Raw genomic sequence first — 12,679 nt, forward strand, 5'->3', positions numbered from 1 at the left:
TAGATCCGGTCTCAAAGCCCTAGGACCTTATCTTGAGCGGCAAACGCTGGTGACCATCTGGAGTTAATTTCACAGATAACTGCAAAGCCCGCCAATTTTGAGATACCATTATAAAGAGGGGTGGTTTAACTGTTGTCAGTCCTTTTTCGACGCCTGTTAAGACTTAACCATCTGCAGACCCAGTGTGTGTGTGTGTGAAGTCATCGTGCTCGTTACAGCTACCATGCAGGAGCAGGATCAGACAAACTATCAGGTAAGGGGTCTATAAACTCTGACATGCTGCAGCCTCCATTAGTTTTATGTAAAATGCTAACTTTTCCTAATTTATCTACAGGACCTCTTCCCAGACCTTTCACTAGGGGCTGTGCTAGATTTTAGTCCTGCCCCATGTACTATCTTTTATATTCAATTATTGACATGCCACTGTGTTTAAAAATATATACATGTGCATAGGTACAAAATATGTTTGTTTGTTAGACTCTGGGGTAAATGCTGGGGGCCGCTATGTTTAAAACAAAGGTCAGCGTGTGGTGCTTTAAAGACATATGTGTAGTTGCACCGTATTAGCTTTTTAAAAAACAATTGCCAGTCTGGCCTGTCTTTTGAAAAAATAATAATAATAATAATGATAAGAATAATGTGGCCCTTTGTATTGTGCATGCATAGCCATGGGCCCCGTGGAGGGGTGTGCTGAGGTGCCCCGGTTTTGCTGGTGTCTTTGTCTGTATTTGGGGCTCTGGTTCCCCTTTGCCATGATTATGCGCCCATTGGAAACTGCAGTGTTCCCTGTTTTATCTTGTTGTTGTAGTAGGGTCCTTTGTGCTGTGTATGCATTGTCAAGGGTCCCCGTGGAGGGGTGTGATTAGGTGCCCCGGTTTTGCGGGTGTCTTTGTCTGTATTTGGGGCTCTGGTTCCCCTTTGCCATGATTATGCGCCCATTGGAAACTGCAGTGTTCCCTGTTTTATCTTGTTGTTGTAGTAGGGTCCTTTGTGCTGTGTATGCATTGTCAAGGGTCCCCGTGGAAGGATGTGATTAGGTGCCCCGGTTTTGCGGGTGTCTTTGTCTGTATTTGGGGCTCTGGTTCCCCTTTGCCATGATTATGCGCCCATTGGAAACTGCAGTGTTCCCTGTTTTATCTTGTTGCTGTAGTAAGGTGGCATTGGCAGGAATGCACAATCTTGCACATTCTAAATGTTTTTTTTTTTTTTTACAATTTAAGAGCATTTTAGTCTGTGATGAATGAATTATAATGGGTGTTTCTTTGTGCCATAACACTTAAACCCCCCAGTATCCTCCAAATGCTCCTTAGGTGTAGCGCCTTTTCATAAAAAGCAGGCATAGCTCTTGAAAGCGGGTGTCTAGGCACTACACCAAATGCACCTTAAATGTAGCGCCTTGAAATCCCCCTTTCAGAGCTAGGCATCCTTATGAGGTCCTGGGGTCCCAGCCCGTTTAAAGCACTGTGGCCCAGGCACCACAGTTGCAGCCTGCACTGTTGTAAGTTATTTATATTAAGATGAGCGCTGTATGCAGCGGTCATCCGCCCTGAGTGGCTGCATTAGCATCTACATGGTGCGGATGGCTGCTGAAAGCCCCAGACCCAGGGGTGGATTGGCCTACAGGAAACTCTGGAGAATTTCTGGTGGGACTCTGCACCATGGGCCTCTTTTGTATTTTATTTTCACATTTTCTCTTAGGAAATGGTTTGGGATTGCTGCAAATGTGTAATATGGGGTCACCTTGAAAATTATTTCCAGGGCCTCTTTTGGTTCCCAGTCCACCCCTGCCCAGACATCTCAATGCGAATCCACGCATGTATTTCTTTTTAAAACAAAAAATGTGCATCTGTATCAAGAGGCGCACGGTTTGCCTCTGGCTTCCTGCTGCTGGGGGCTGGTGAACAAAGGCCCAGCAACAGGAAGCCAGAGCCGCAGGCAAGCGCATTTCAATAGATAAGATAATCCTTATCTATTGAAACAAGCTTGCCTGGGACTCTAGCATCATGCAGAGCTGAGGCTGTTCGCTGTGCTCGTCCTGGAGGGGTGAACAGGGCCGAGCCATCCCTGTTCACCCCTCCAGGGCTAATTTAAAAATGGGCCCCCTCCCTGATCCATGGGTTGGGGGTGGGGGGCCTGTGTGCCACATGTGCTCCAGTGGCCGGGGAGCTGTGGAAATTCGCAGCTCCCCGGACATTTAAAAAAAAAAAAATCATTCCTGCAAATGAAGGGCGCTGCAGCCGCAAACAGCAGCTGCAGAGCCCCAACTTTACAACAAAAAAAATAAATAAAGTGGGGGGTGCTCGTAAACAAACAGCATGGGATGGGACGCCTCCAGAAATGAGCATATTTAGTTGAATTATGCACATTTCATTAAACTGGCTTTGCATAACCAGCCAAATTGCACAGCACAAATGGCATTTGCCTTTCATAAAATCAACACACACACACAGCCAAGCGCGGATATTTTCTTCTGATAGTGTTTCTGAAAACGTTAATATGTGGGGATGCTTTAAAATCCAAGGCCGAATACAAATGTTTTCCCTGGATCTTGCAGTACCAAAATGGGACATTTCAACTTTTAGTTGCTTGTTCTTTTTCATCAGCCTCTATAGTGCACTGGTGAAGTGTCTGGCGGCAAGCCGCCTGATGTTCGATCCACGAGTTCGACTTTAACTCAAATTCAAAGTGGCCAGTCAATGTTTCTCATTTACCATGATTTGAGCCCTGGTTTACAGCCTCTATAAAACACACGTGAGGAATAGCGCATTCATTTTTAAAAGACATGCATGTTCTTTTAAGACAAAAATAAATAAATAAATAAATAAAGGTTTACAGAAGCTTTAAAGCACCCGTGGGTTTCAGGCATTCATTGAAGTATACACCTCTGTTCTTTATAAATGAAAGGGCTGATGGCACACCTGGTTTAGGCATTTTATTTTACAACAGTCGCATATTTACGGCTCCATTTAAGCCATTAACTTTTAGAAGGCTGTTTTGAAATAACGCCGGAAGGCATTTGCACTATGTTTGATGTTACTGTTTGATAAAGCTAGCTCAAGGAAACAGCACAATGGGGTATTTTGGGTTTTTAAATAATATTTATTCAAAAACAAGGCTGGTCAGAACTATTAGCCTCCCAGCCCAGGTCACCATCGAGTTGACCCCAAAGGGGTCCCCAGCTAATAAGGGCCGGGTTTGGGCATTTGCAGTATGGGAGGGCAGAGGCTTATTTATTTATCTATTTATTTTATTTATTGCTTCCAGCTGATGGTTATGCTGTATGGGATGCCGCCTTGGAGGATGCGTGTATAAATTCCGAAGCACTTATCGACCTCTTGGCAGAATACGGAATTCCTACTATCGATACCGCCGGTGTGTACTTTTAATACAGATGTTACTAGTAACTGTTGTTAATATACATAATGTAGTTTTATGGCATGAGCATAAGATGATTATAGTTATTTAATATTGGGTATTTACAATCACATATGTTGTTTCCTTATTTTCTAGCGGTGATCCATGCGGGCGCCGCTTCTGCAGATGTGCGAGAGGCAGCGGGGCTTGTAGCAGGTAATTATTATTTCCACTTTAGTTATGTTCATTAAAGGTCGAACCCTGTTTTTATAGGGGTCCTGATGTTTTCCACAAATTGAGTCTTTAGTGTAAAACATGATTATTTATTTGAAGCAGAGGTCTGCCATGTGACTCTTTGATGTAGACCCTGGTGGTAAATGTTTTCTTTGGTTTTTATTGCAGATATACATCGTGTAGGACCAACGCCTCCACTGTCCCCGTCAGTTCCCCAGTCCGCTGGACCATCAGCCTCTGATGCCACCCCCAGGGCCCACGCCAGATACCCATCACCTTCGGCTAACACGTCATTAAAAAGGAAGCACCCTGCCAAGGGTCCAGAATGTAAGTATGCATAAAGCATCACGGAGAACCCCGCCTTTCTTTTTTTTTTGTTTGTTTTTGTTTTCCTTAACAGGGATTGTTAATATTTTAGCGTGTCTTTGTAAAACCCCATAACGGCCCGATCATGTTATTCTAGAGTGTTGCACAGGTCTAATTTTTTATCAACCAGTTTCTTTTAATATTTTAAAGGGGCTTGTATACCTTGAGTTTTATTTGAACAATCTGTAGTAATGTATTATTTGGTCTTTAATATAAAACTAAAACAGTTTTTTTTTCTTTTATTTTAGGGGCGTGTGCTGCTGTTGAGAAAGAAGTTATAGCGCAGCCGTCCACTGTGACCCCGACAGCTCGAACCCCTACAGTTGCAGGTCAGCCGCCTACACCGCTGTTGTATAAAGCAGCTGTTTGTAATGATGTGTTAGATGGGGCAGTAAAGCTCCTTTTGAACTAAAAGCAGGACTTAGCGATTAAAAGGGGTTGTGTGTCTCAAGGGTCTGCAAACAAGTTCATTTTAAATAAAAAGCGGGGTTTATCACTTAACCGGGGGCGGGTGGCTCAAGGGTGTGCAAACATTGTAGTATCCATTAACCCCCAATGTGTTATTGTGCCCAACAATCATATAGCCCAGACTCTTGAATCACCCATATCCGTGGCACCTGTGAATGTTGGATCTCCCCAAGAGACACAGATCGGGGGTGTGATTACACAGGGCCCGGGGCTCCCGGTAGTGGGCTCCGAAAACCTTTTAGACAGAGGGACGATTAGCCCGCATCCGTGGACACCCAGCTGTGGTGAGATCCCACCCCCTCATTTGTACTCCCCAATGATCCCCAACCGCATAGTCTATGATAGTCCGCCACAGGGGTCCCCGGCTTGGGGTGAGATCACCCCGCCTCCTTTGTACTCTCCAGCAATCCCCATACGCATAGGCTCTGGTCATCAGCTCCTGTGGCCCCCGGGCTGTAGAGATATAACACCACCCCAGGCATACACACCGACGGTCCCTAGCACCGAGAGATCTATTACGACTTCTGAAGCTATAGAACGTGTGGTTGTTCAACCTAACACCCGGGTCGTCCTAAAGGCGACGCCTATTATAATAATTTCAGATTCCCCCATAAAAATAGGGTCTCAAAACTGCGGATATGCATCTGTCATCCGTGAAACAGGATATTCCCTCAAACCCCTTGATCTGTCCTACAGGGGGCCCAACGGTATAAACCAACAACGTCATACACCGGTCATTCCTTGTACAGATTCTAATATACACCCCTTAAATACCACCGATCCGGTGAATCTCAATATAACCAACGGTTTTGTAAATATCCGTGCTTCTAAAAAGGGACACGTTGTAAAAGAGTTAGTTCGGGCCCCCGGTTTAAAAAAACTGCGAAAGGAAAAACACTTATCAGGCCCGCATAACAGCTCTAGATTATGACGCCAGGCCTGGCGCTTGAGACATCTGTTTGGTAAAAAACATCAAGTAGACATGCGTAAGCGCGTGTCTAAGGCCAAACGCGCCCTTTTCGCTAGGGATTCTAAAAACAGGGTGAACACCATAGCTAAAAAAAGGATGAAAAAGAACACACCACCAACTCTTAAAAACAAACTTAAAAAGAAATGGGCGCTACAAAAGCATATACAGCCCCGGCCTGGTTTTGCAGAACCCCCAGAGCTTTTAAGCATAGGGGTGGACCCCGGGGTGGGTACATCCGAGTCCTGCTTAAATGCTGCGCCCGAGACACCGCGGCCAGTGTTGGAAAACACAAACACCCCCTCAAACCCTGAGATCCCGCTTTAAAAGATTTACCGGCACGTCGCTTAAAATGGCTTCAAACCCTCAGGCAGAGGAAAATGTTTCTCAAACGCCTGAGAAAAGCTAAAATGATAATCATGCAGCGCGTCCTTAAAGATTTAGAGGCGCAACCCCAAAACACACCCCCTCAGGATGAAACTGACACGGTTTTCTTGCAGAGTATGGGTACATACCAGCGAGATCTACCAAAGTTTCGAAGCATTGAACACTATGAGGTGTTCCGCTTTATAAATCTGGATAGGTTAAGATCAACCGGACAAGCTCTCGTAATGATCACAGAAACTACTAAAAGGCTCATCTCTCAGATTCTTGAAACGGTTGGGCCTAACGATTTTGTCCAGATACGCCTAGACAGTACTGTTTTAAACAGGCCTCTTTTCACCAGGCGATCCTTTCGGCAGACCTTTGATGTTTTGCAGTTTCTAGAAAACATTGGAAAACTGCTACAAAGTAAGGCGGAACTGGTCGTAACCGAGCCCTTGAGACTTGTGTCGGTGGTTGTCAGGGCTAGAGAGGGTGGTGTGTACAGACCCCTGAAGAAAACCCTTTACAGTATGGTGGTTTCCAAGAAGAAACGCTGGCTCTTGGATTTTAATTACGGGGACCTGAACATATGTATGGCTGCAAGCATTATAGGCCTGCTAGAGCCTAGAACCATTACGGATGGATACATTCAGGCAAGAGCTATGGAGCTTCACAGCGTATTGGGTATACCACCTGATGTTATGGTTGGTTTTAATGATCTGCGTTTATTTGAGGATCACTTTGGTGTGCCTATCAAAATCCTGTATAATGAGGACAGGGTTTGGAAATACTTCCCGGCAGGTGACAATGTGAATAAGAACACTATATATATTTTACACCACGAGCAGCACTATTATGGAATCTTAAACCTTCAGAGTTTCCTAGGGGCTAGCAATTTATGCCCGCATTGTTGTCACATATACAGCAATAAAACCGCTCACAGGTGCCACTTACACTGTAACATGTGTCGGAGAGACGGTTGCGTGGTGACCAGTGAATCAGGCTTTAAATGTCCCCGGTGTAAAACCTTTGCCCGATCCAAAGACTGTCTTCAACATCACATTGAAAAGGCGGCTCAAGGTACAGTCGTATGTCATCTAAAAACAGACTGCAGTTCCTGTGGCCGTTTTATAAAGGCCAATCATGAATGTAAGGGTCGGATATGTCCCCGCTGTGATGTAGAAGTGGTTTCCGTGGATGAACACCAGTGTTATATGACACACCCGAAAGAAATAGCCAAAACCGAGAATTACATAATCTTTGATATGGAGTGCATGCAGGAGACCGGCATACACATACCCAACTATATCTATGCCAGGCATCTGACTCGTGACGACAGTTGGTCATTCGCTGGAATTGACTGCGTCAGCCGCTTCATTACAACATTTCTGACCAAAAAATTCCACGGGTATAGCTTTTTGGCACACAACAGTCAGGGCTACGATGGCTTCTTCATAATACAACAACTGATTAAAGAGAGAGTCGACGTCAAGCTGATAACTCAGGGTGCAAAGTTGAAACTCCTCGCTGTGCCAGACCTTAAAATCCGCTTTATCGACAGTTTGAATTTTCTACCCATGAAATTAAGCAAACTGCCTAAGGCTTTTGGCTTCCCTGGGTCCAAAGGGTATTTCCCCCATTTCTATAATACAGTACAGAATCAGAGCTATGTGGGAGCCATCCCCCCTATGGAGTGTTATGGGTCGGAATACATGATGCCTGATGACAAGGAGGCGTTTCTTAAATGGTATACGGAGGCCCGAACACAGGTTTTTGATTTTAAGAGAGAACTAAAAACCTATTGTCGTGAAGACGTCAATATTTTGAGAACAGCCTGCAACAGTTTTCGAGACGGCATCATAGACATGACCCGACAGGTCCACACTATGGATGATCCTGAAAACCCCGAGATGAAGATACATTTTGTTACATATGTAGATCCCTTTACATTCATCACCCTGGCTAGCATGTGTATGCATATATACAAGCAACTGTTTCTAAAGTCTGAAACAATAGCCCTCATACCCCCAGACATGTATCATGGACGCCAGAAACGATTTTCCACACCCTCCATCCAGTGGCTAATGTATATGTCTGAACAGATCAAGACACCTATACAACATGCCCTGCGCAGAGGAGAGAAAAAGATCGGCCCCTATTTTCTAGACGGCTATGCGTCTTTAAACGGTGTGCAGATGGCCTATGAGTTTAATGGGTGTTTTTATCACGGGTGTCCACAATGTTATAAGAAAGATGACTATAACACCCTGACGGCGTGTACGTATGATCATCTTTACAAGAGAACTCTTTTAAAAAAGAATTTTCTTGAGACCAGGGGTCTGCGCGTTATTACGCTTTGGGAGCATGAGTGGACCGAAATGTTGAAAAAAGATTCTGATTTAAAGATTTTTCTCAAGCATAAGAATTTACCAGAACCCCTAGGACCGCGTGACGCTCTTTTTGGAGGTAGGACTAATGCCATCAAGCTCTACCACGAAACAGCCCCTGGTGAGAAGATACACTACTTAGACTTCACCAGCCTCTACCCCTTTATCAATCATTCAAAACCCTATCCTTTAGGACACCCACGGATCATCTATGAAAATTTTGGGGATATTAAGCAGTATTTTGGACTGATCAAATGCCAGGTGTACCCCCCTAAGAAGCTTTATTTTCCGGTCCTCCCTCAGAGGATTTCTGGTAAGCTCATGTTCCCATTGTGCATGGCTTGTGCAGAGTCAAAACAGACTGAAAAATGCACACATAGCGATGAGGAGCGTTCGATCACGGGTACCTGGTGTACCGTCGAGTTAGAAGTAGCCTTGCAGAAAGGGTACCGTCTGGGGAAGATTCATGAAATATGGCACTTTGAGAACATTACGGTAGAACTCTTTTGCGAGTACATTTGTATGTTCCTGCGGAGCAAACAAGAAGCTTCAGGATACCCCAAGGGCTGCGATGACCCCGTAGCCCGCAGAAGTACATAGATGACTATTACACACATCAGGGTATCCGTTTAAGACCAGAATTCATCGAGAATAACCCTTCCAGACGGCAGCTAGCCAAGCTGTGCTTAAATTCCTTATGGGGTAAATTTGCTCACAGAACAAATTTACCAAACACATCTATTATAACCGACCCTGATAAGTTGACAGCCTATCTTTTTGACGCAGGTTATGACATTTCAAGCCTGCAGTTTATAGATGAGGAAACAGCATGCCTCTGTTGGAAATACGCTGAGGAGTACCCTACGTGTTCCAACAATATAAACATATTCATCGCCTGTTTCACAACCGCTCATGCCCGTCTGGAACTTTATACAATCATGGATGCTCTCCAGGAGAGGTGTCTGTACCACGACACCGATTCGGTTATTTTTGTTAGCGCCCCCGGCCAGGAGAATCCCCCACTGGGTGATTATCTGGGTAATCTAACAAGTGAATTAGCTCCTGGTGAGCACATTATAGAATTTGTTTCTGCAGGGCCCAAAACATATTCCTATCGCACATCCTCAGGGGCGGTCTGTATGAAAGTAAAAGGCATCACTTTGAAAGTCAGCAACAGCTTGAAGATCAATTTTGACAGTTTGAAAGAGCTGGTGCGTGAGTACACTTTAGAAAACACCATCAAATCTATTGTGGTGCAGCAGCCATCCATAGTGCGGGAGAAAAAACGCTGGGAGATCAGCACCCAGACACTGCAGAAGACTTTGAGGGTGGTGTTTGATAAAAGGGTGCTCACAAACGACTACAAAACATTACCCTACGGTTACTGAAAAGGAAGCATCGTGTATGATGGACACGCGCCTTCAACACCCTTTTTCATGCGTGCTAGCGGGTCCTTCCAGCTGCGGTAAAAGTTATTTTATCAAACAGCTCCTAGAAAATGCCCGCACCACCATGTCGGCCCCACCTGATAATGTCATCTGGTTTTATTCGTGCTGGCAGAACTTGTATAACGAACTGGCCTCTAAAATACTGCATCTGAAGTTTGTGGCGGGGTTACCAGAGACTCTGAATGATGATCGGTTGCTACCACCAAACCTTATTAACATGATTATCGTAGATGATCTCATGATGGAGGGCGGTCAGAGCCCCGAATTGGAAAAGGCTTTTACACAATACTCACATCATAGGAGCCTTAGTATCTGCTACATTGTACAGAATTTATTCAACAAGGGCAAGGGCAACCGCTCGATAACTCTAAGCGCCAGTTATATCATTCTGTTTAAGAACCCCAGAGATAAACATCAACTCTCGGTTCTAGCACGCCAGATGTATCCGGGTAACAGCCGATTTTTCATGGAGGCCTTTGAAGACGCTACCCGTAAACCTTATGGCTACTTATTGGTGGATTTAAAGACAAACACCTTAGAGGACTACCGACTGCGCACGGGTATTTTCCATCCGGATTTACCGGTCGTCTACATACAGAAGCCTTCTAGAAAAACCAGGTGAGGTGCAAAACAGACCTCATTAGTACCAGCGACCGACCATCATGACGGCACGTATACGCCGGAACTACGCTCTCCTTAAAATGCTAGTAACGGCACCGCCCCAGCAACGCAGGTCCATTCTGTGCTCGGCTTCTGATCATCTAGTATCGGCTATAGCCGAGATTGCCTTCAATACCGTCAGGGGGAACGTACCGCTATCCGGCCGTCAACTAGGTGTCTTAAAAAAGAAGAAGCTAATCCTCAAGAAGCTGGGTAACAAGCGGGCCTCCATAAAAGTTAAAAGAAAGCTTTTAAAACAATCTGGAGGTTTCATAGGAGCACTCCTAGGTCTTGCATTGCCTCTGATCACCAGGCTTCTAGGGGGAGGTTAATGGAGCACAGTCAGAAGATGTATCTGGTTGACAAGCATCAGCTGGATGGTCTGAGCACCCATAACAGGGAAGAGCCTGATATTCGAAAATCAGCAACCCTCCGGATCGATTCTGAAATGCAAGATGTCCTACGTCGGCATGATTTATCAGACTACGACAAGGTTACCTTCTATTCCGCGATTCTCCAGAAATACTTAACACATTTTAGACAAGCCGCCAATGAGAAGAACAAACTAACATTGTACATGCCCCCTGAAGAGCCTACGAGTCTCGGCAACACAAATCCCGGACACCCCGTTTCTGATCCCCTGGTCTCTGAAATCCTGAATACCATTAACCCCCGTTATCGTAAGAATGTGGAATTATTGTTGAACAAGATGACCGGTGAGCAGGGGCTGGTACCCTGGAACACAAAGGGCGAGTTTGTATATAAAGGTACGCCTGTCAAAGGTTCAAATGTCCATGATTTAGTTCGCAGCATTACCAAACCACAGGCCTTTGGAAGACACAAAAAGCCTAGAGGCTGGGATCTGTTCATGCAATCTGCTGCGGACTTAAACATTCCGGCCACTTTAGTGGGAAACATGGGGCATCGCGAGCTGCTTGAGACATTGAAAGACACTGGTGTTAAAACCACATCCGAGGATGTTGAGTCCCTAGATATTTCCGTAAAGAGAAGAATAAAGAAAAATAAACCCAAACGCGAGGCCTGGTTTAGTGTGTAACTGTGTTTTCTCTTAATTTTAAGAACAGTTTTTAACCTTTGTCATATGTATATGTATATGGTTTATGTATCTGTTTTTTATAAGTATACGCACACCTGTTGATTAAACAAATGCGCTGTTTATAATAAAATACGTGTTTATGTAAATGTCTTTATATCTATACCCACTACAGCCTGTATAAACAAAGGTTCTGTTTGTAATAAAAGAATATTTTTATTTATACCAACCATACGTTTTGCGTCTAATTATTTCAAGCATGGCTAGTACAACATTTTGTTTGATTAAAAAAAAAATATTAAACATGACACAAGTAAGAAGGAGACGGTTGTTTAAAAGTACAAGATGTTTTTATTTAGCCCTGTACACATATCTACTGATTATTAACACACTTACAGTTCTGGCAAAAACCATATACATTTACAGGTGGCCGGCGATATTTACGTTTGTTCACAAAAGCCGTCACCATCCGATCATTCTGCCTGAGATCAAGAGAGTAGGTTTGCATAACAGCCCGCAGTGCCTGTTTCTCAGACATTTTAGATACAAAGTAGCAAGCATGCTGCCCACATGTCACGGCTTCAGAATGCTGCACCTGTGCTCTATTATAATGTACTATGGGTGCTATATGTTTAACATAGTCCAGTAGATCGCCGTCATATATAGGGTGGCTTGGGAAACACCCCAGACTATCAAAAACAGTTATTGCAACAGTGTCTATAAACATAGCTATCCAGTGTGTTCCTTCTTGATGCTGGGGGTCGGTGTTCACAACAAAGCTGATGGGCAGCTCCCCCGGTATACCCCGTGGAATGTTATCACACGAATACACGCCTCGAAATGTTTTCACAGCATGTTTGTCTTTTCGCAGGAAACGCATGATCTGGTAGGTATCCATTACATATCGTACAGCACCTGTCGCTGGTTGTTGAGTTCTATGACAGAGTCAAATAGGGCCATAATAATGAGATTCACAGTACTTGGTAAATTTGCAGCAAACCGGACCTCAAGTCGTAAATTACCATTCCTAATCAGATTATAATGTCCTGATGATGCATTATCGGGTCTCAAATCAAAAGCCAGCAAGGTGTAGCCACCATCATAGTCGTCACGTGGTATCACAAATCCTTTATCGCGCATGTGCTTGCCGCTGATGGAGACTAGTCCCAGATACTCCCTAATTGTATTTTTCTGTTGAAAACTAGGGCTGTAGGCTTTGGCGGGGATGACGACCCCATCCTTAAAAAGGGCGGCGTAGTTAATGTTGTAATGTTTAAAATTAAAAGGATTGCTTGCGTAATCCCCTGAAAAAGCGATGTTATCCACAAAGCCAATAACGATTATTTTAGGTAGCTGTCCCAAGAATAAGTTATCT

The sequence above is a fragment of the Ambystoma mexicanum genome, chromosome 5p (assembly GCF_040938575.1).
Source record: "Ambystoma mexicanum isolate Mex_15411 chromosome 5p, UKY_AmexF1_1, whole genome shotgun sequence".
Lineage (NCBI taxonomy): Eukaryota > Metazoa > Chordata > Amphibia > Caudata > Ambystomatidae > Ambystoma > Ambystoma mexicanum.